This window comes from Diceros bicornis, chromosome 27, assembly GCF_020826845.1.
Source record: "Diceros bicornis minor isolate mBicDic1 chromosome 27, mDicBic1.mat.cur, whole genome shotgun sequence".
Classification (NCBI taxonomy): domain Eukaryota; kingdom Metazoa; phylum Chordata; class Mammalia; order Perissodactyla; family Rhinocerotidae; genus Diceros; species Diceros bicornis.
Window position 1 is genome coordinate 35,897,610 of NC_080766.1, and position 24,416 is coordinate 35,922,025.

Here is a 24,416-nt window from a genome sequence, read left to right on the forward strand (position 1 = left end):
AGGGCCAGTGACTTCTGGAGACTCCAGGGAATAATCCGTTCTTTGCCTCGTCCAGCTTCTGGTGACTCCTGACCCCATTGCTCCAATCTCTGCCTCTGTGATTACTTCGCCTTCTCCTCTACTATTGTCAAGTCTCTCTCTGCTTCCCCCTTATAAGTATTCTTATGAATACACTTAGACCCACCTGGATAACACAGGATAATCTCTCCATCTCAAGATCCTTCACTTAATGACATCTGCAAAGTCCCCCTTGCCATATAAAGTGACATGCACAGGTTCTGGAGATTAGGATATGGACATCTTTGGGGGCCATCATTCAGCCTACTACAGATACATAATTAGATGAAAATAAGATCTGTCTATGAATAACTATAATACAAGGCAGCAAGTAATGGTGCTCTAAGAGAAGTACAGATGAAGCTATGCAGGAGTAAGAGAGGGAATAAGTTCTGTCCACCGAGAAGGGTCAGGAAAGGCTCAGTGGACTGTAGGATTTGATCTGGTCTTGAGAGATGGGAAGAATTTGGAACAAGTAAAACTCAAAATATGTCAGTAAAAAAGTCAATAATCAGTACTCACTCCTGCTATGGCACACACACAGACACGCACAAAAAATAAAGCAAAATGCTTTTTTGAAAAAAAAAAAGAAGTTGAGAGTATTCTGGACCTGTCAGCCAGTGACCAACAGTATAAATTGATAATGAGTAAAACACTGAAATTCTGGAATAAGATTAAACCAAAAATCAACAGAGCACAATAATCAAGAAACAGGCTATCTTTACATATACATATAATGTATGGTAAGAGAAACATTTTAAATGAATGAGAAAGGGGTAAGTTATTTCATAAATAAGTCCCCTTGGAACAATTGATTATTTGATTAAAAAATCTATTTAGATTCTCACCTAGAATCACTCAGCAAAATAAATTCCAAGAGAATTTATTTATGAAATATAAAATATAAATATATAAGAAATCAAGAAGAAAATTTTTAAAAAATTTTACCATCATTGGAGGAGGTACCTTACTAAACATAGAATGAAAACATTAATATATGTTACTAAGTTAAAATTTTAAGCTTCTGTTCATCCAAAATAAATAAATAGAATAAAATTAAAAGGCAAACATCATATTGTGGGAAAAATCGTCACAGGAAATACTGTATAGGCAAAGTACTAATATCCTTCTATATAAAGAGGTTAATCAAATTGAATTTTAAAACACTGAAGCTCCCTCCAATGGATAAATTGACAGAGGATGTGAACAGGCAATTTCCAAAAAGGAACTATAACTAATCAACAAATGTGTGGAAAACGTTTTCCTTCACTAGTAATCAAGGAATGGTACATTAAAATAACAATGAGGTCACATTGGACCCCTATCAAATTAGCAAAGATTTTTTTAAAAAAAATAATAATATCTGCTGCTGATGAGGAGACTGCGAAAGGAGTACTCTCGAATATTGCTGGTATTTAGGTACAATCCTTTTGGAAAGCAATTTGGCAAAGAGCCTCGTAATGTTTATACTCTCTCAAGCAGTAAGCCCACTTTTGAAAATGGAACCTAGAAAAATAATCCAGAATATTGAGAAGCATTATTTATATTATTAAAAAAAAATCTGAAATAATCTAAATACCAGACAAAAATGTAATTGTTACACAAATTAGGTATATTCATTCCATTAATTATGATGTAACTTTTAAAAGTATATATATAAAGAATGTGCAAAAGAAAATATAAGTGTTATAATGTTAAATGAAAAAAAGCAGGATAGAAATAGTATATGCATGACCTTTACATTTAGATTGAAAACAAATAGAATAAGGATTAGAAAGAACTACAAGAAAATATTAACGGTGTTTGTCTTTGGATAGTGGAACCACAGATGAGATATATATGTATATATATGTATATACACATTCTTTTAATTCACAGACTTTCTCATTATAAGATATCCTTTTGTTGTTATTGTCAAACTCTGTCTCATAAAGCTGTATTAGAAACTAAATTTTTTAAATGTCCAAAATCAAACTATTTTTTTCCTACTTGAGATTTTCAGAAAATAAATCTTTTCCATTTTTTAAAAATAATAATTGGCTTTTGTTTTTAAGTTTTTGTTGTTGGTAGTATGTAAATAACACAAGAAATATAGATTTGGAATTTCCCTCAAGAGAATACCCAGACCACTTTCCTTCTAAGACAATAGTTATCTGGTATAGCATTTTAAATCTCCATCGATTATACCACAACCCTCATAAAGTGTTTCTACTTGCTCATAATTTCCCCCATAAACTTTGAAATTCAAATAACTGATGTGGTTTTAAAAAAAATTTAATCTGGCTTTTGACATATGTCTATCTAGAAATAAAAGCTAAAGTGATTTCATGTTTTTAAAAAGACTCCCAAATATAACATATGGTTCTAATCTTATTAGCAATTAGTTTTTATCTTGTTTGCTCATTGAAGGTAACATTTGCAAATTGTTTTAAAAAATGATTCTACAGATCGTCTTAAGAAATTCAAAGGACTCCCCCCTGTTGGATTTGGCAAAAATGGAGTTTGAGGTTGAGGGAAGGAGTGAGCAAAGCAGTGTTCAGGGGCCCAGCCCATTTAGGAGTCAGAAACCAGTGGCCCAAGGAGGGGCCTGGCTATATCTGGAACTCAGGGGCCACTTGACACTGGGAAACAAATGGAACATTCTGTTTTGGAAATCAGACCTGGGATGCAGCCAAGAATGGGGCTTGCTTTGGGGGGATTTTAGGAAAAGTAACCCATTTCTCTCTCCTGCACCAGCACTGCATCCTCTCCTGTTGGAGCTCTCCCTTTTGATGGGCGGGAGCATCCAGGCATCCTGCAGACTGGCATGCATCCAGGCCTTCTCGGCTGATTAAGGAACCCCCTCCCATGGACCAGGAAAGGTGCCTGGTCAAACAATGCCTTTAGGATGTGGGGAAGACTTTGAATATCTCCTTGAACTTCTCTTGCCTGGTTTATAGCCGTGTTGGATCAGGCCAGAGACTATGACCTCCTGATACACAGTGTCTAGACAGTATGACATTCTAAATGGCTTGGGCAGGCCTCATCTCATCACAAAAAGTCAACATTCTAGAGTTGTGCTATCCAGTACTGTAGCCACTAGCCACATAAAGCTATTTAACTTTAACTTAAATAAAATTAAAAATACAGTTCCCAATTGCACAAGCCTTAGTTCAAGTTTAGCCACAAGTGGCTAGTGGCCAGTATATTGGACAGCACAGGCATAGACCATTCCACCATCACAGACAGTTCTACTGGACAGTGCCGTTCCAGAAGATACTGGTTCTAGCAGATGGTGAATGAGCCTCGTTCCCCCATTTCTAAGATAGTGAAACTTAGAGGGTCTGAATTTAATTAAAAAAAAAAAAACACAGAAGAGGCTTGAATGCTGTTAGCATTTATTAATTAATTAAAATTTGCCTTCAGCCCCGTCTGTATAAAATATACCCCTGACTGTGGTCAGCAGTTACAAACAGACTTTGTCATTTTGCTTACTGACCACACATTCTCATTGATCAATTCTAAATTGGATTATTGTTAGTTTTAAAAGCGCCTGAGCAGCAGAAAGTGGCCGTGGTGGCAGGCAAAGGGGAGATTGATAGCAAAATAAACAGGGAAAGTGACAAGATTCGAGGCTGAATTGATCACTGTCAGCGGGTCCGTGGTGAGCTGTCTGCCCTTTAGTGCCCAAACTAAACATCAGAATAATGTTTAGACAAACACATTTGATTTTTGAGGTAATGGGTATGTCAACTAAATGACAAACCTTAGAAAGGTCAAAGGGATATCCATTTTTCAGACTTTTTCAACCATTAATCGTTGATTTGGGGAACAGTCACTTGTAGGCAGAGCAGGGAGAGAACACCAGCTTGTGTGTGCACTGCATGATGCTCCAGACAAACCTCCCCAGCATTCATCTGGCTGTCAGTATTTTCTCCAAAATAAAATTTCGTTGAAGGCAGAGAATTCAGCCTTTCAAAATGGTACCTTCGCTGGAGGCAGAATTTCAGTTGTCTAAAGACAATCCAAAATACAACAATCTTATTAATCCTTGGAAGGGACTCAGTCCATTAGCATCCACTGGAATCATATTTATGTTGCTGGTTATCTATAATAAAACAAAGCACAACAAATTCATTCATAATAGTCCATTAGCTTCTGAGGAATTTATAATGTTGCTCTAAAAACAGATATCATTGATGAATCACAAGTACCCAAAATTACAGTTTGGTACAATTCACCATTTGCTGGGTCTTTTTTAATGTGATTTTTTTTTCCCTTTAAAATATCATCCATTAACCATGACCGGAGAGATCAACCAGCATTGAAGGTCACTGTTCTGAGAGCCCCCTAATTAACCTGGTTTTTCTGATCACACAAGGCATTTTTCTTTTGCTTGGAGGGATGCAACAGATGAAATTAGATGGGGATGGAATGCGGTATAGAAATATTCCTGCCTCCAGAAGGAGCTGAGCACGGCTCTGCTTCTCACAGAAGAATGTTATGGTGTGCTGGCAGTTGCTGCTCTCATATCATAATCTATCAATCTACTGAAGTCATGTCACTTGCCAAAACGTTAGGACTCTCTAAACTCATCAAGCACCTCAATGCACGTAGGAAGTCAGAGAAATGTGAAGTACATATTAAGGTTCTACGTGTAAACAAACATGCCGTGGCACACGATGTATATCAATCATGTAAAATAATGTGATGAGAGAGAAGCATAAACCATATGGGCCTCTATTTCCTTTGCTGTGTAAAATCACAGCAAACTTACTGTGCAGGTTGGGTGCTTAGGAAATAAGTCTTTGAATACATTTGCAGTGTGGGAGGTGTCTTAGTCAGTTCGAGTTGTCATAACAAAACACCATAGACTGGGTGGCTTAACCAACCAAAATTTATTTCTACGGTTCTTGAGTCTAGAAGGCCAAGATCTAGGTGCCAGTATGATCAGTTTCTGATGGGAACTCTCTTCCTGGCTTGTAGACAACTGCCTTCTCACTGTGTCCTCACATGGCGGGGAGAGAGAGAGAGAGCAAGCCCTCTGGTGTCTCTTTTTATAAGTGTACTAATCCCATCATGGGGGTCCCACCCTCATGACCTCATCTAAGGCTAATTACCTCCCAAATGCCCCACCTCCAAATACCATCACGTTTGGGGTTAGGGCTTCAACATATGAATTTTCAAGGGGACACTGTTCGGTCCATAGCAGGAGGCATGGTGTTATCAGCTTTCAAAGGTAGATGTTACTGATTTTCACCAACTTCTAGTTCTTGTCTATTTCTAGTGAAGCACTGATTACATTTCTCCATCTCCTTGAAAGTAAGCTTGGCTGTTTGATTAGTCATGGCTATATTTATAAAATATGCAGCGTGTTACTTCCAGGGCAAAACATTTCATTGCTGTTGCTCAGCTCTCCTGATATCTCTCAACCTGTCAGCAAGCCCTGAGCCCCTTGTGGAGGTGATGGTGTCATAGGTGGTATTCCAGTTACCATTGCTGCAGAAGAACTGAATGGCTTAAAACAACAATTGACTTAAGCTCGGAGATGCTGTGGATCAAGAATTTGAACAGGGTAAAGAGAAGATGACTTGTTAATGATCCACAATGTCTGAGGTTGGGAAGACTCAATGCCTAAGGTCTAGAATCATCTGAAGGCTCATTAACTGAAGGCTTATCCTGGTGCTGGGGCAGGACGACTCAAAGACTAAGATCACCACCTGAAGTGCCCACTGTAGCCTTTCCAGGTGGGGAGGACTTGCTCACAACACAGTGACATTAAGGCAGTCAGATTCCATACATGGTGGCCCAGGGCTCCATGTGGGAGTGTCCTAGCAAAGGAGGCAGAAAATGCATGACCTTTATTGAGCCAGTCTGGAAGCCACACAGCATCACATCTGGCATATGCTGTTAGTTGAAGTAGTAACAAGTTGGCCCAGATTCAAGGAGAGGAGAACACAGATGCCATCTCTCCATCAAAGGAGTGTCAAAGACTGTGTGTGCATGGGTGGAGTCAGGGTGGGTGACTTTTTACAACCAGCGTTGATGGTGCAAAGTGACTGTGCGGATCAGAGCTCCACTCCCCTCCCACCAACCCATGTGGAATAATAATAACTCTTACTGTGTTAAGCCACTGAGGTTTTGGTGGCATGTGTCCCTGCCCAACCCAAGTGGGACATCTCCTTGAGACCTCAAAGAGTTAATGAGTGTCCTCTCTAAATATCAAATTGACCAAAACAGGAAAGACTTCTACTTTTTAAAGTGCTTCTACTCCGGTACCAACTTCACGCTTCAAAAGCAATCAGGTTACATGACTTTAAACCAACATTTCCCAAACTGTGTTTGGAGGAACACTGAATATATATGTCCAGTCTTTTCAGCAAGAAATTGGAGGTTTCCATTAATGCTATGATAGCGAATACTTGCCCCAGGTGCCCCAACTGCCTGGTGAGAGATTGTATCAAACGTTGCTGATCATTCTCAACACTAACTATTGAACAATCCTCTCCCAAGTCCCAAAACTACTTTCTATAAGATTCATTCGAGTTTAGTTCCCCTCCAAACCAAGTTTGTGTTTGTACCTTTGTATATTTAAGTTCCTACCTTTGGTCCACTTTGGTTCAGAGGAGATAGCATGGGTTTGAATTCCACTACTTGATCAGTTACTTCAAATTAACATGTCGAAGTATAATTCTGTGTCTAAAATTGAGCTAAAAGCTGGGTGTGGTGGTGGGGGGGTCCACTGAAGAAATATTAGACAAAGATTGAGATCTGAAGTAATATTTGTTCTCCCTGGGAAGACAAGATATTCACACAAAACCGTAATTAATAATACCACTGTGTATGGACCTGAGGGCAAAGCACGGAAAAGTACATTATCAGAATTGTGAGAAAGGAGAAGGCTGTGGGGAGGGAAGCTTGTCCTTGAAGGGAAAACAGATTTGACAAGGAGGGAGGAGCAAAGAAAGTTTAGATGCAGGAGTACGCAGGGCAGGATGTGGTGCAATGAAGAAATTGGACAGGCTGGACTGTAGAGTGTCCTCAAAAGCATCAAGTTATTGGGGGCTGGCCCAGTGGCATAGTGGTTAAGTTCATGCACTCCACTTCAGCCGCCCGGAGTTCACAAGTTCAGATGCTGGGAGTGGACCTACACACTGCTTATCGAGCCCTGCTGTGGCAGGCGTCTCACATATAAAGTAGAGGAAGAGGGGCACAGATGTTAGCCCAGGGCCAATCTTCCTCAGCAAAAAGAGGAGGATTGGTGACAGATGTTAGCTCAGGGCTAATCTTCCTCACCAAAAAAAAAAAAAAAAAGCCATCAAGTTATTGAAGTCAGTTTTGAAGAAGTCAGTGTGCTCCAATGGAAAACCTGACTCAGCCACTTCCTGAGGTCTTCAAGCCAGGCGGAAAACAAGGTTCTTCTCTTATTCTATGATGTGGAACAGCTTGAAAGAGGTAAGGAAAGTCAAGAGCCCATAAGAGATTGGTCAATGAAACAGACAGTTTTGGGAACAAATGTGACTCTGCTCCTCATTCACTGAAGACAGTGGGTAGGTTACTTAACTCATCTGCACCTCAATTTCCTCTTTTGCCAAGTAGGTATGAAATTATCTTCTCTGATAATTAGATTTGATAGTGAGTGGAAAGTTCCCAACACTGTTGTGGTTACTTGGTAGATGCTCAAAGAAGATATGTGTCATCATTGTCATCATCATCACCATCATCTCATTAATGAAAAGGAAGGCTCCCAAGGGTAAGTTCCAAGCTATGCTTTGGAAAGAAAAACACTAAGAAGATAGGGATGTGTGGAAAACACAAGAGCCTATGAGTCCTGAGTCAGCAATAGAATGTGCTTCAATTAAAAAGTTAACGTAAGAATATTATTGAGCCAAAAAAAAGGAAAGAAGTACTGATACATGCTACAACGTGAATGAACACTGAAAATACTATGCTAAGTGAAAGAAGCTTGACACAGAAGGCCACATATTGTATGATTCCATTTATATAAAATGTCTAGTATAGTCAAATCCATAGAGACACAAAACAGATTAAGGGTTATTTTCTGGGGCTGGAGAGAAGGGAGAAGGGAGAATGAGGAGTAACTACTTAATGGGTACAGGGTTTCCATTCGGGGGCATGAAAAGGTTCTGGAACTAGACAGTGATGATGGCTACACAACATAGTGAATGCACATAATGCCACTGAATTGTACACTCTACAATGGTTAAAACGGTCAATTTCATATCACGTGTATTTTACCACAATAAGAAAAAAGTGATATCCAAACATATTAACAGAAAAATAGCATAAAAAATCAAGGAACTGACTCTCTTCTAACACTCAGAATTTAAGATCCTAATTAGATTACTGGGTACAGCATGAATCCATCTCATTAAAAATGACTGATAGAGAAATTAAAGAGCAATAAAAATAATAAAAGGCATAGAAAAGAGACACTGTGCCCAAAAGCGGCTGGAGATGGAAAGACTAACAGGGACAGGAGGCAGCAATAATCAAGAATAAGGAGAACGTTATCTGAGATTATCTGACCTATCCTTGTAGGCTTTATTAAGATAACAACAAAAATAGTGTTTCTGCGTAATTCCCCACTCTAATTCATTTCAACAAAGTCCCACCCCAATTATTGATGGCCTTAAGTGCCAACTATTAATAAATTGTGTACAGAGAAACTTTAGCCAATTTTCATTATTTTTTCAAACTTCAATGAGTTAAGAAACTCAAATCTTGGTGTAATATTTTCCCCACAATTAAGGAAAGCTGGATATTTTCACCATTCGGAAGACAGAGAGCGAATTGGCGCTTCTTGGAGAAGGAAGTTCAAAGACACCTTTAACTCAGCAGAAGGCTGGCCATTGTGAATGACTATCTCCTTACCACAGCCGGTCATCTTCCAGAACCAATGAACAGCATGGCACCTGCAATCTGAGGGAGAATTCTCTGAATTAGGGAAGCCCTTGATTTGGGATGAAAACCGTATTAACAAGGACAGCTAACGAGCTACGGCCAGAATGCATAGCTGAGGCTGCACCAAGAGGCCCGTAAAGGGAAAAGACTGTGCTCGCACAGTCAGGCTCAGATTAGAGTCAGCAAACAAATATGCAATTTTCAAGTTAAAGTTGGCATGTAGCACTGCAGTAATTAATTTTGTTTAGATGTTTGTAAGGTTGTCATTTTGGAATTTGTAACTAACAGGCAGTAATAGCCTCATGGATCTGGCTGTCTGAGCCCAATTTCAAATATCTCATCTATGCTGGCAGCAACTCGGAGTGAAGTGAAACATGGAAGAAAGACTGGAAAAGTTCCATCTGGACCACTAGCCTTAAAAATTGCTAATAAGCATCAGAATATTATAAACGATTCTGAAATTGCATTCACAGACATAGACAGTTTATACTGTGAACATCTTAAGAAATCTTTTTCAGAGGGGGCTTATTGCACGTTGTGGGTTTGAATTGCAAATTGCCACTGATAGAGGAAGGAAGAGATCAATCTAGAAAGCAAATTTCCAGAGAAAGACCAGAGGAAGAGAAACAACGGGGGAAAATGAGATAAGGGGATGGACTGACGTAAGGAGGGACAGAGAGGAAAAGAAGAAAGATCCCAAGAAAGATACTTAACCTCTGTAAAATTTTTGGTGCACTGTTGGAATAATGGGAGATTCCAACACAGGGAGGAAATGGGAAAGGATCAGGGACATGGATTGACTTTTTACTTTGCGCCTGGACTTGAGTGCTGCCACTTCTCAGCTGACGCCTCACTCATCCCCAGGTTGCCCCTGATCTGATACAGCTGAGTCCGTTTGCTCGGCCAACACACCAACATGTCACTGCATGGTCGGCGTGGAAAAATGAGCGAAAACATGCAGCATGCTCCGAGGAAGAGTCACGTATCTACCTCGGTGACGTAAATTGCACAAAAGGGCACTTTGTCACCGCAAAGAAACAATAGGCAGCCGGGCTGATCCTGAGCCTGACCCACAAGGAGGATGACCAAGGCTCCGCCCTTCCCGGCACGGGGGTGCACTGTTTACACTCCCGTCCACTCACTTATCTCTGAATGCCCAAATATTCTGCCAAGCTGTCTAAATATTAGAACTGTGGGGGACTACAGTGTACCGTCTCGAGAAGAGGGAGGGCGTCTCTTTTTGGTTTTGGTTTGTTTTTTTCGTTTTTTTTTTGTTTTGCTCTATTTTCGCTTGCTTTCAGGTCCTCTACCCACTCTTCAGAGTGGAATCAGACTTCCTCTGCACCACGAGCAGGACCCTTGCTTTTCCCCAGTTCTGCCTCCTGCAGAACTTCTAGAACCTTCCTCACCCAGGTCGCAGGCAGGAGCTTAGAAGCACAGAGCTCTGGAAGTGTAAGGATGGGAAAGAAGACATAAAGGAAGGCCCAACTTTCAGTCTTTCTCCGACTCCAGCTCAAATTAAGTGCTCAAAACAATGACTTTCTCCTAGAAGAAGAGGGATGCTGCTTCACACACAGAGCAGGGGGCTGTTGCCTGACTGGTGCTGCCCCTCTCTGGGCTAAAGCCAAAGTGCCTGCTGCTGTGAGCACACATGGCCAGGGCAGAAACCCCTTTGTTTTCTACAACTGTCTTTTTAAAATCTGGCAATGACTGAGGTCCACTCTCTCCCTACGTTACATCCGTTTGATTGGCCTCCCAGGTTTCTGTTAGAAAGCTAATCTCTCCATTTATTACTCTTTTTTTTTTAAGGTGAGATAACTTAGGTTCAAGAAATTTAATAAATGTCTCTAGCTAAGACAAAAATGTAAAGATGAGGGAGGATTTAGAATTCCCTATACTATTCTACTGTAGCCAAGTGGTATGTTGTTTGTTTGTTTCTTTACTGTGACATGAGGTTCTCTGGCTACATATATAAATGTCCTTAAGTGGCCTCAGTGATTTCCAGCTTTGCAGGACATCGCCCAGAGGTAGGCTGATGCAAATAATTTTTTTTTTTAATTTTAAAAATTAAAAATATACCCTAGAGTTAGAACTTTCCAGGAGTCAAATGCTCTGGACGCCAGTCCCTACTACTCACCAGTTGGTGATCTGAGATCAACTCAGTTACTGATCTGAGTTATCTAAGTTCCCCAGGCCTCAATTTCCTGCATCTACAAAACTCTGATAAGAATTCCTGCCCTATCTACCTCACAGTACTAAGAGGAGAAAATAGGAAAGTGCTAAGAATTATAAAGCATTCAAAGCGGCCCTCTTATTATCGTTAACACAGACATGTCCCGTCCATAATAATTACTGAGAGACTTACAGGTTATGTTCAAGTCACCTGTAAAATATTCATAAGCAAATTCCTACCTAAACTACTACATGGCTTCCTCCATAACCTAACTGTGTGTGTGTTAAAAGCTACCTACATATGGGTTTCCACCTACGATATTTAATACTTTCTTCTACAGAAAGATAATATAAATGCAGCTGTTTTCAAACTTAAAAATAAGTCAAGATAAGAGCAATTTTTAAATTTTTGTTTTTTAAATTATGTAGTAAAATTGACCTTTTTTCCTTAGTGATGTACAGTTCTATGAGTTTTTAACACATGAATAGATTTGCCTAGGCACCACTACAATCAGAATACTGAACAGTTCCATCACACCCAAAAATTCCCTTTAGAATCACATTTTTCCCCATCCCAGCCCCTGTACCACCTATTTGTTCTCCAGGTCTATTCTGATCTTTATGAAAAACGTCATTTAAATAGAGTTATACAGTATGCAGCCTTTTGAAACTAACTTTTTTTCACTCAGCATAACATATTGGAGAATTAACAACATCAAAGTTGTTATCTGTTCCTTTTTATTGCTAAATAGTATGCCACGGTATGGATGTACAGGGTTTGTTTAACCATTCAGCTGGGGAGGATGTATGGTTTATTTGCAGATCTTGACAACTATAAATAGAGCAGCTGTAAGCATTCTTGTATAGCTTGCTGTGTGAATATAAGTTTTCATTTCTCTAAGGTAAATATCCAGGAGTGGGATTGCTGGGTCATTCAAATAATTTTTTTATTTTTTAACAAATAGTGACTTGTAAATGTCAACATCACAGTAAATCTCCAGAACGTTTTTTAAGTTAACATCTTAAAATAAGAGACTGGTGCCACTATTAATCAATACTCAAAAACTAACGTGCTCTACCCTCTCTAAAAATTTGAGTTTTTGATTTTTTTTTTTTTGGCATTAATGAGTATTTTCCATAGATATTAATTTTAAAATGTCACTTTAGCACTTTTGTAAAAAAATTTCAGTGATTCTAGCAAGAGTTAATTTTATTGGCTACGAAATATCCAAAATAAAGTAAAATAAAGCTGAGTAGAAAGGGTTTTCGGCATCAGAGTGTGAGTTAACGCAGACTGGGTCTGGCCTAATTTAAACGCCGCTGTGCTAAACTGTGTAAAAAGCACACCTTCTCGGGGCTGGCCCGGTGGCATGGTGGTTAAGTTCACGCACTCTGCTTCAGTGGCCCAGGTTTTGTGGGTTCGGATCCCCGGCCCGGACCTACACACCAGTCATTAAGCCATGCTTTGGTGGTGTGCCCTACACAAATTAGAGGAAGACTGGCACAGATATTAGCTCAGGGCCAACCTTCCTCACCGAAAAATAAATAAATAAAAGAACACACCTTCATCCATACTTATCAAGTACCCCATAGAGTGTTTGAAAATACTTTTAGGAGTGACCCATAGGCCTATAGTTAGCATTTGTTGTACCATATAGTGGCATCCTAGAGGAAGCCACTGTCATTGGAGTTCTATGGGCTGGTCTGTGACTGGCAGCTCTCACCCTGAGCCTCAGGGGTCCCATGGCCCCAGAACAATCTATATTCCCCAGGTTGAAGATGATAGCATAATGTCAATGTACTTAAAATTCAATTTCACTCTTCCTAATCTATGCTCCATTATGCAGGCCTTTGAAATGGTCTCCAAAGAAGGGAAGCCTCATATTGATCCCATTCCTCTACATAGCAACTGGTGTGTAGCAACCTATGGTATAATATGAGGGGGAGAAAATATTGATTCTAGGAAACTTAATATTATTAAAAGACAGTTGTATTAAATCTCTTTCCTGGACTTAGCTGAGCGCTTTTTTTTTCCCTTCCCATTTTCAGAAAATCAATGAAGCTAATACTCTTGTTAGTTTTAGAGTTTCTACTACAGCAGTTTCATGTCATCATAGAACCTGCGGGAGGTTTGTAGGCTCAGCACTTGAGACTTGAAGTCCTTGACTGACTGATGATAATAATGTTTCTCTCTTTAGTTACTCTGCCACTCAGAGGGGGCAAGTTGTATTTAAATTACGTTTTCCATGTATCTGTTTTTTTCGGAGTGTAAAAGTCTCATGATAATGCTTAGCCTTAGCTACAAAATGCCTAAGTGCTTATGATAAAGTTCATTACACAAATGCAATTTTCAGTTTGAGAGAGGGCTAAAGAAACAAAACCAACCAGAATCAACATGGAGAGGAGGTTGTTTGATAGTCAACACTTACCAATTGAAAACCTTGGAATCTGCTATTTAAGACTGTAAGTCACATTTGCTTTTCTGTGGACCATGCAACCTTGAGCTTTCCTTTTTATAAGGAGCAGCTGCTTCTGATTTGTGACAAGATTAAAGCGTTTTGGAATCTCTCTCCAGATATCCAAGTTCTGATAGAATGTCTGCTATGTCATTATCAAATATAACAAGACTGTAATATGGTTCCAGAGTCAATGAACCAAAGACTGGAATCTTCTTCTAATTCTATAATATGAAACTTCTTGTAATTCTGATGCCATGAATTTGGAATTTGTGATTAATATGAGTTAGACTGCTAAGCAAGCGTTTTCTTCATAGATACTGCAAACGGTATTTTAAAAATAAGATGGCAAGAATAATGCTGAAACTATGCGAAAAGCAAGCTGTTTTCAAACCCCCTCAAAGCCTTTAGAAGCCACAATTAGCATGCCAATATTTGTGGTGCTTTTTATAGTTATTTTCTATCCCTTTCTTCTGGCTTCTCTTGAGAGTGGTATTCTCAGCTTCCAACTGACCAAGTGCACCCAGATATTCCAGACACCAGGAATTTATTTGCCCCAAACTGGGTTGGATATCTGTATTCTTGCTCACCGTCCCTCTTCCTGTTTTCCTACTTTTCATTATAGGACTCCCCATCTCCACCATCATCTAAAAGGGAAATCTGAAAAGCAACCAAGGACCATTGGTTGACACTGTTTAGGAAATGTCTGTCTAATTTGACTCCTCACCCCTAGAACCCAGCCTGTTGCTGCTTCCTCCCCACTCACCTGGACCCCCACAAGCCTCCTGGAAGGCTTCCCACCTACCAGTATCTCTTTCCCACCCTCTGCTACCGAAGAGACCCTCCTGAAAAAAACAAAGCTCGTTATGTCAAATTATATTGAAAACTAATGTGGGCTTCACATTGCCAATCAGGTAACAAGCCAAGTCATCAGCACCGTGTACTGATAAGGCTCTGTACACAGATGATGCAGACAAGCCTGGGCAGGCACTGGAGCAGAAATGCCTATGTCCTGTTTGGGCGATGGTAAGGAGACCCAATTGGCTTGAACAGGATTTTTTATTAGTGATAGTTACACAAGATCGGATCGTAGAGGTGAAGGGGAGACTTCAAAATCATCCTTAGACTTTTTGACTTTATCCTTCCATCCATGGGTAGCCATGGCATGTCATGAGCAGAAGAGGCAGATAAAAGTGAAGTCCAGTTGGCAACACCAGTCCCTCCCCTACTGCCACACAAACTATTGAATGATGTCGTTAGGCTATTAGTTATTTTTGCTAGTGACTACTTCCTTTGTCTTTCACTAGGGAAAAAAACTAGATTTATTGACAAGTAATTCCTTAAAGAATTGCTTCCCTTTAATACACTTTGAATTTGTAAGTAACACTTTATACTGGCTTTACAAACATAAGTGTCATTCCAGAGATTCACAATGTGTTAGTAGTAGTATACAATGTAAATGTGTTGGTTTTTTCTCCAGAAGCTAAAAAAATAGAAATGTAATACATCATCAGATAAAGTACTGATGCATTAGTGAGGGGACTTCATATCTTTGAACCAAAGAAAACAAAAAATATGATGAAGAATGCATTAATGAAAGTTTCAAGTATAAATGCCAGAAATTCTAATGCCATTCCCAAATATGCTAATTGCTTAAAATTAGAATAAGATGTGTTCATATCTATAGCTCATTAGACCTGCCTTCTGTCCTGACCACCAAGGCACAGTCTCCAAAGCTGACCAGCCATCACTCCCAAGATATCTCTTGGGCAGCTCAAGTTTACCATGGCCAAAGTTGAATCCATTATTATCCTCTCCAAACCTTCTCTAACTCCGTTAAGGGTATTGGTGTCCACCTCTTCACCTAAGCTGAAAACGTTGTAATCATCCTTGTCTCCTTTCTCTCTCCCTAAACCCCTACATCCATGGGGTTCCCCGATAGCCATCACTTATCTCCAAAATGTCTACCTGAATCAGCTCCACTCAACATTCCCACCATCATTGCCTTATCATCAATCTCCCAAAAGATTTCAGTTGCCTTCTAAATGGCTCTCACAATCTAACAGCCAGCTGGTGTCTTCTAATTTTTTTTTTTTTTTGTGAGGAAGATCAACACTGAGCTAACATCCATGCTAATCCTCCTCTTTTTGCTGAGGAAGACCGGCTCTGAGCTAACATCTATTGCCAATCCTCATTTTTTTTTCCCTTTATCTCCCCAAAGCCCCAGTAGATAGTTGTATGCCATAGTTGCACATCCTTCCAGTTGCTTTATGTGGGACGCGGCCTCAGCATGGCCACACAAGCGGTGCGTCGGTGCGCGCCCGGGATCCAAACCCAGGCCACCAGTAGAGGAGAGTGCTCACTTAATTGCTAAGCCACGGGGCCGGCCCCTGGTGTCTTCTAATTCAAACACTCCTGGAATTCCCTCTCCATCTGACAAATCCCTCTTACCCTTCCAGCTTGAGCTCAAACGGCACTTCCTTGCGCCCTCATTATTTTCCACCTCCTTCTCCATAAATGAACAGTTTCCTCTGCCAGCCTCCCTCTGTTATTTGTTCTCTCTTTGATTATAACACTTATCCCATTTCTAGTATGATTTGATGTTTAAGACCTGTCTCTTCTGATAGATTTATCTTTTTCTTGAGGTTCAGGACCATGTTCTTCTTCTTTGAGTCCCTGAGGTGTGTAGCACATCTCCTGAAACATGGTAAAGTCTCTCAAAATGTTTTCTGAAATCATGCCATGCTCTCTCTTTAAGAAAGTGACATACCTGATCCAAAATGTGATCATTCCCAATTTAAATTTTTTAGATTTTGGGGGCTGCACATCTTCCTTCACTTAAATTACCTTGGCCCATCCTCCCTTTGTAGTTGTTTTTATTTGATTTTCCTAAGAGTGAACTGCTTACAAGCAAAATTTGGCACAAGATTTTACCACTAGCTGGATGCCTACAGGAAGTACCAAGGAAAGCGTGGGTAGAGTAGAGTGTCTATGTGTACTTTAGCACTTATTTCGAGCCACCATATATACATACCTATAGAGATAACCATGCCCCAACCCTGGCTTTGGCTTCTAGAGAAAATAGCTGTGCATAGGGAGCCACCTGTGTGCTCCAATGCACAGACTAGAGTGTTACATGACTGATAATTATCTGTGGGCAAAATTAACAGCATGACCCCCTCAGGGATCACTCCTCATGCCAACTCAATGGCTTTCTCAAACCCACACCTGCCTTGAAATAGTCAATTACCAATGTTGAGAAAGCAGGAAATGAATGGCCCATGGTTTTAAGCATCAATAATTTAAACAAAGAAGTCATAAAGAGTGATTCTTCTTCCTGGAGTGTAAATGAATGAGACTCTAAGTGTATGGTAAAGACACTATAATTGCCAGCAAATTAACTCCCAATGAAGATGAAACGGAAAATCTGTCTCCTTGACTCTTGGACTATTTCCTTCCTAAGGTATTTTATTGTCTCACGTTAGGAGTGGAAACTCAACTCAACTCAGTATAGACCAAGCTTCTGTGGAAAGTCTGATCACAAGGCAGTCACATGAGGGTAGCTTCGTTCAGTGGTATCACTAATACCCACTCGGAGCTGATGAGGTTATGTGCTCTGCAACTAAAGTGTTCATCCAGTGAAGACTTGGTTCAGAGGTGTGCCAGAGAAAGAGAAGGCAGATCTCTCACCCGGATCCTCTTTAGCACACTGATGGTGGAGAATAAGGGGTGTGTATGTTTTGATTCTACACTCAGCAATGTAATGTTGCATTTAGTCAGAGAGCCCCAAGAGGAATAATTTCCTAGAACTCCAACCAGAGTTAGACCTCCTCTAAATTGTAGTTGGCATTTCCACCCTTTATCCCTCCACCATCCCTCACCATAGTTTGAGAGTGCCCTGCAACTTTTTCTGGTCCTGTTAGTCTAAAGCAATTTTATCAGATAATCTCATTCAAAGTAAAATATTGGTGGCAGTTGTCCTACATGTCATCTCCTACATTTGAGGAGCTCATTTAAAAGAGAGTTGGTATGTATGTACCACAATTTGTTTATCCATCCATCCACTGATGAACATTTGGGTTCAGCCATAAAAAAGAATGAAGTACTGATTCTTGCTACAACGTGGGTGAACCTTGAAACATTATGCTAAGTGAAAGAAGACAGATACAAAAGACCACATGTTGTATGATTCCATTTATACAAAATGCCAAGAACAGGCAAATCTGTAGACACAGAAAGGAGATTGGTGATTGCCAGGAGATGGAGGGTGGAGGAATGAGGAATGACTGCTTAGTGGGTAAAGGTTTCCTTTTGGAGTGATGAAAAAGTTTTGGAACTAGATAGAGGTGGTGGTTGGTTATACAACGTTGTACACGTACTTAATACCACTGAATTCTTCACTTTAAAATGGTTAATTTTACATTATGTGAATTTCACCACAATTTTAAAGAAGGCGGGGGGATTCTGTAGATGGTCATCCATGAGGCTTTTATGGTGAAATTTCAGATGTAGTAGCAACAGGGTAGAAATTACCTATTAAAGAACTTTCTCAGGGTCTCTAATTCACAGGAATTAGTTTGCCTTTGTCCAAGACTGAGGCTGCCTCAGATGGGAAACCCTCACTGCAGCCTGTCTAGGAAGCCAAAGTTAGCTCACAAGAAAGGAAGCAGAGTCGGCCTCAACCGTCCACTGGCCTGGATCCATCCTCAGTGGAGAAAAAGAAAAAAGTAGCTAATGCTGACTGGAATTATTATTATTATTGTCCTTATTCTATGCTGACCTTTTATTTTCTGTGGCCTAAAATTAGATCTTCTGCTGTTTATTCAACTTTTGCTTGGGATTTTTTTTTTCAGGTTATGTTGGTTCCCTACTGCTGTGGCAGCAGAACCAAGCCAAGGCAAAAGACCCGGTGGTTACACACAGTTCACTTTACGGTTTCACCCTCGGACAGAGACTGAGGCAGCAACATTGGTTTCTGGTTACTGATGACACATGTGTTTCCTCTTTCTTTCTCATGCCCCTGGCTAACCTCGGAGTCCTACCCAGGGCCTTACCCAAGGGATCCCCTGGCTGCTGAGGCTCTAGACTGTAGAGTCTAGAAGTCTGAGACTTGAAGACTCGCTCACCCGATTCCTGTTGGATCTTTGATAGGAACACCATGCTTTCTCAGGGCAGAAAATCAACGTCATGAGAGCAAAGAAAAAAGGAGACTAGATGGAAATGAGCTTCGAGTATGTGTAGTTTTGCCATCCTGCTTTTTGATTTGAGATGATGTGCATTCAACTTTGCATTTCTGCAACAAAAATCACTGAAAGGAGGTCCTATCTGCCAGGATCCAGTCAAAAGACAAAAGTCACTCAAGTTATTCTAACCAAGAAAATGTAATATAAAGAAATGTTAACTATAAGAGGTGCTTACCTATTAAAATGAGCTAAAAAAGAACTCTAAAGAAGTAGCATGTTCAAAAGAGTAGCTATTGGAGCCAGCCCAGTGGCGCAAGCGGTTAAGTGCATGCACTCTGCTGCGGCAGCCCGGGGTTCGCCAGTTCAGATCCCGGGCGTGCACTGGTGCACTGCTTGTCAAGCCATGCTGTGGTGGCATCCCATATAAAGTAGAGGAAGATGAGAACAGAAGTTAGCCTAGGGCCAGTTTTCCTCAGCAAAAAGAGGAGGATTGGCATCAGATGTTAGCTCAGGGCTGATCTTCCTCAAAAGAAAAAGAGTAGCTATTACCTCTAGGCTGAGGGAGAGCAGATAAAGGGACAAAGGACTAGGAGAGAAGCCCCCTATTGTCACGCGCAAGGCTGAGACTCAGACCTTGTCAGAGAGGGCTTAGCTACCACAGGAACTTGCAACCTGCTGGTGGTAAAGAAACTTTCTTGAAGGCAAAGGCCAGAGATGGTCTGGAGAAACAGCCTGTCACTGTAAGTAGTATGGGTGAGAAGAGCTTCTGGGAAGAAGCCACCAGTGGGGAGAGCAGGGTCTGGGGGCACAGCTGGAGCTCAGCTGCATGAACCACTGGGCTACTGCAGTGAATGGTAATCATGGAGGCCCAGAACTCAGAAGCAAAGTGTCTTCACCTGGCACTGCCACTCTAGAACACTCCAGTGACAAAGGTAACACTGGGTCAGTGGGCAAAGAGGAAATGGTTACAGGGTCCAGGTCTGGTATCACAAATCAGGGCAAAGCAGGGTGGATTTGAACTTGACACAGATGGCCACTCTCAGTCTAGATCTGGTCTGGCTTTCAGGCAAACTTTTCACCTCAGTGAACCACTATCATAGTGTCTTCATCCATAGAAGGAACATGGACAATGTGCTTCACCAACTCCATTTGCCAGTACTCAAGAATATATCCAGGTGGGTCAAGGAACATCATTAAACTTTCAGAATCAATGACTGATAATTATTTTCACAGCGTCTTAGGTGGAGGAGAAAGGTAAAGAGAGAGCTTTCATAAACTTAGGTGTGGCAAAAAAAATGGCTGTATTTTCACCTCCTGAGAACCCAGCTAGACTCTGTTCCCAGCTTCCTCTTACAATTAGGTAGAGCCACATGGCTGATTCTAGCCAATGGGATGTAAGCAAAAATAATATATCCCACTCCCAGGCCTGGCCCCTAGAACACCACCAGCACAATCCTCCAAGCTCTCTCTCTTCCATGACCCACTAGCTGCCTACAGAAGAGGAGTCCATGGTCTTAGGGAATGGCAGAGCTTCTAGAGAAGGAGCCTAAGTCCCTCAATTACCACTTGAAGAGCAGCATCCTTGGATTGTTGCATAACCAGAAACACCCACATTGGACTGTGATGGTAAGAAGAAATAAACCTTTAGTGCACTGGTTCTCGAAGTCTGATCGCCAGACAAGCAGCATCAGCATTACCTGGAAACTTGGCAAAAATGTAAACTCTCAGGTCTCCGCCAAGACTTTCTCAATCAGAAACCCTGGGAGAGGGACCCAGTGGTTTGTGTCTTAATAAGGAGATTCAGATGCTCTAAAGTTTGAGAACCGTTGCCTTATTGTGTAAGGACACTGAGATTTGGAAGGTTTTTGTTGAGACACTTAGATAACTGTCCACAGGGAGTCCCAACATGAAAACCATAAGCTGAGACCTCAAGAACCAAGTAAAATTTGGCCCGTCTCACTGGTGACTTTTGTCATGGCTCCATCACCCACGAGGCCCCTGCAAAGTCCATCACACTTGTGTTGCAGGCTTCTTGCTTCTGAACATTTGGCTGCTTTACTGCTCATATGATCTATTTTGGATCTGCACATTTATTCCAAGCCTAGAGCAAGCTGATTAGGTCTTTAGAAGGCTTACTAACCTCAAGTATTACCTGCGGCATTTGACCGGGAGCTGGAAAACAAGGACTGCATTCATTAACTGAGTTATTTTGGACAAGTCACTTGACCTGCTCACTTTATTGCCCTCTGCGAAAAACAGATCAACCCCAACCCATTCGCAAGTCACCCGGAGGAAAAATCCTCAGAGAAGCATTAGCCAATAGATTGCATTTCCATGTTTAGAGAAATTCCATATAACTCTGTTTTTACATCCTTCAAACTTTAAACAACAGAAAACAAAAAGCAGCCCCTCTTCAACTCCACACAACAGGACTGGTGTTTATGGGGGACTGTGGAGAAACACACTGTCGGGTTAGCTCATTTTCAATTTAGAACTATCGAAATGCAAAGTTTTCTATTTCAGTTGTTGGCCAAAATGTAATGTCACCTCTACAAGAATTTGTTTTTTTTTAATTTACCAAATATAAAGTCCAAATTTTGTGATTTTTAAGATTAAATTCCCCGGGGGTGGGGAACAATCACCATCTAAGGGAAATGGGAAGCTTGGAATGAGCATCTGATATCAAAGCGATGTGTTTAATTAGCCACATGGGTAAATGAGCGCTGCCAGGAATGTGGTGGCTCAAGGATGTGGCATTTAGCTCCAGCTCTTTGCAAAGCCACATCTTCAGCACTTAGTTCAGAAGTAATTATCATCTCACTGGAGCTCGGGTGGAGGGAGAAAAGAAATAACCATATTCATCTTGTGATTAAATGGCAATTAGCAACTAAGTGCTCTGCAATAATGTGGCACTCACCACCTCATCACAGCACCAGCAGCTACCGGGCCAACCCCACCAGCCCTCTGGGTATCAGAGCCCAGTGCATCAGGGCTAGGACCCTGGGGAGCACCCATGCACCAGCCGACATAGGTCAGAGCGAGGCACAAATTAGTGGTTAAGAACATGGTCTCCACAGCCAAGCTGCCTGAGTTCCAAACACAGCCCTGCCACTTATCAACCTGCCAATTTGGCCAAGATACTTAAATCTTTCTGAATGTCAGTGTCCTCATCTGCAAATTGAGGGAAATAGTTGTTTCTAACACATCGCATGATAAGTGTGAGGCTTAAGCGAGTTAATGGAAGCAAAGTATTTAAGAGAGCACCTGGACCACAGAAAATCCTCAGTCAAAGATGATTAATGCTCCCCCCGGCTTCTGGTGTTTCTCCTCCATTGGGCTGGGACCGAGTAACTCTTTCCTGCCACGCATCATTCAAGGCTAAAAATAATTTAAAATGTATTGGACTGCCAAAAACAAGAACAGACACCAACACAAACAAAAACCCTCTCTTATGCCATCTTGCCCCTTCAGTCAGGAATTCTGGCTCATCCTATACCCAAGGCAGCACCCTCAGTTGTTTTAAATTGTGAAGCAAATAGAAGCAATTCCCAGGAAACCCTGAACAGAAATTGTTTATTGCCCAAGACAGACAAGGCTGTGGATTCAGACAAGACACTGGGAAGTCCAATGTCTCAAGACAGAAATGAATGAGAATGGACCGAAGTAAGGCCAGAGGGATGAAAGGTGTGGCCAGCTCTTGATTATCTATATTTATGGCCAAGGGTTGCTTCTCAACTGGCATCTCCACTCACCATAGTTATTGGGAACTTGGTGCACAAAGTATTTCTAAAATTAGTTTTAAAACATAATCAGGTGATAAATCTGTTGTAAAACCATACTTTTTTTAAGGCTATCCATCTGTGCTGCAGGTGTCTATTTGTTCTCAGATGTTCTCCCAACCCTTGCCCTACTCTGCTCTGTACAGCAGGAAACTTCATTTCCTATACCCCTTGCCAATTGGTTGCTAATTAGCTTTGTCCAACAGGAGGCGGTGGTAAGACTGGAGAGTCTTGCTCTACCTGTAACAGAGCCTCCAACAGTGCCTTCGTCTCTTACCAGATAGCCCTCCACTCTGGGTTCCCAGCTCCAGTCAGGAAGACGCCACCCCGGGGCTCCAGTTTGATATCACATCCTCCCAACTTCCTTCCAGCCCAAGGAGTGGCAGTGGAATGTTCTTATTGCTAATCACTGATTGCCTAATGATTCTCTGATGGTTTCATAGCTCTTACATCACTTGTGTAACCAATTCCCTTTATTAAATTCCCTGTGTTTGAATTACTTAGACTGGATTATATTTCCTGAAGGGACCCTGACTGATAAACCATTGCTGGACTTATGTAGCTTTCCCCTCCATTGTCTCAGTGTTAAAAACACCGGGCTAGCAATCAGGAGCCCTGAGTTCTGGTCCCAGCTCTGCCACTAACTGACTGTGGAACCATGGGCATTCATCTCTGTGCCTCAGTTTCCTAATACATAAGAAGATTGGACCGGGGATCTCTAAGATCACTTCTAGCTCTAATGTTCTGGGACTAGGCATTCTGACCAATGTCACCTAGCACTTCAGAATGTGGGGACCGGTTGCATAGGCTTACTTCCTGAGTTGGTTCAAGCACATTCACAAGCGAGCCATTTTCCATTAGCAGCTGAGTCATAACAAGGTGGTCCAATCTGTTTTGTAAGTAAGAGAAGAATCAAGGAGGCCTTGGGTGGATGGTCTGCATGCGTGGATGGTCAGCCACACATGTGCTCGTGCGTCTTACATGAGCTTGTGATCTCCTGAGAAACACGTTGGTATATGATTCCCTCTCTACTCACGCTTCCCACCCTTATTTTTTAGATTTAAAATTAAAAAGAATTTAGCACTTTAACATTGCAAGATGAGGATTGGTCAGGATGATACTATCCAAATTAATACTCCATTCAAATTAATACAAAGATACTAGATAGTAAATATGAATACATGATAAATTTGGGGCCTAAGCAAGCAAAGTTTTGTTTTCTTTCTCTTCTCCGAACTAGCAGTTCCCAATCTATTTTTCCTCATATGACAACATGACAGGTGATGGGTGACACATACATATAGCCATGCAAAACTCCCAGCGTGCTATCTGTAACCTGACTCCACTTTGCTTTTTCTCATCACTATGCAATAATTCTTATTGGATACTAATGCCTATAATACTTATACTGTTAGCTTTTAATTGGTTTTAGGCTAGAGTTTCAATCAGTACATATTAAAGCCAGTTATCACTTCATGTCATTTATTGATAGAACATTAAAATATAAGCATATATGTATATACATGCGTGTTTACATGCATTACACACACACACATGTTCACATGCACTCAATCTTGAAGATATTTCTACAGTGAAAACTCGCATAAATTTTTTCTTCTTGGGCAACATAGTCGTAAATTTCACCCAAAGTAATCCATTTCCTTTAAGACCTCAGTGCTTATTTTAAAAAACTGATATATCCTTTATATCAAAAGCCAATACTGAAATAGTCATCTATAACTGCATTGTCCAATATGATGGCCGCCAAACACGAGTGGCTATTGAACACTTGAGATGTGGCTGGTCCAAAGCAATTTGTGCCACAAATGTAAAGAATGCACCAGATTTGGAAGTTTCATTATAAG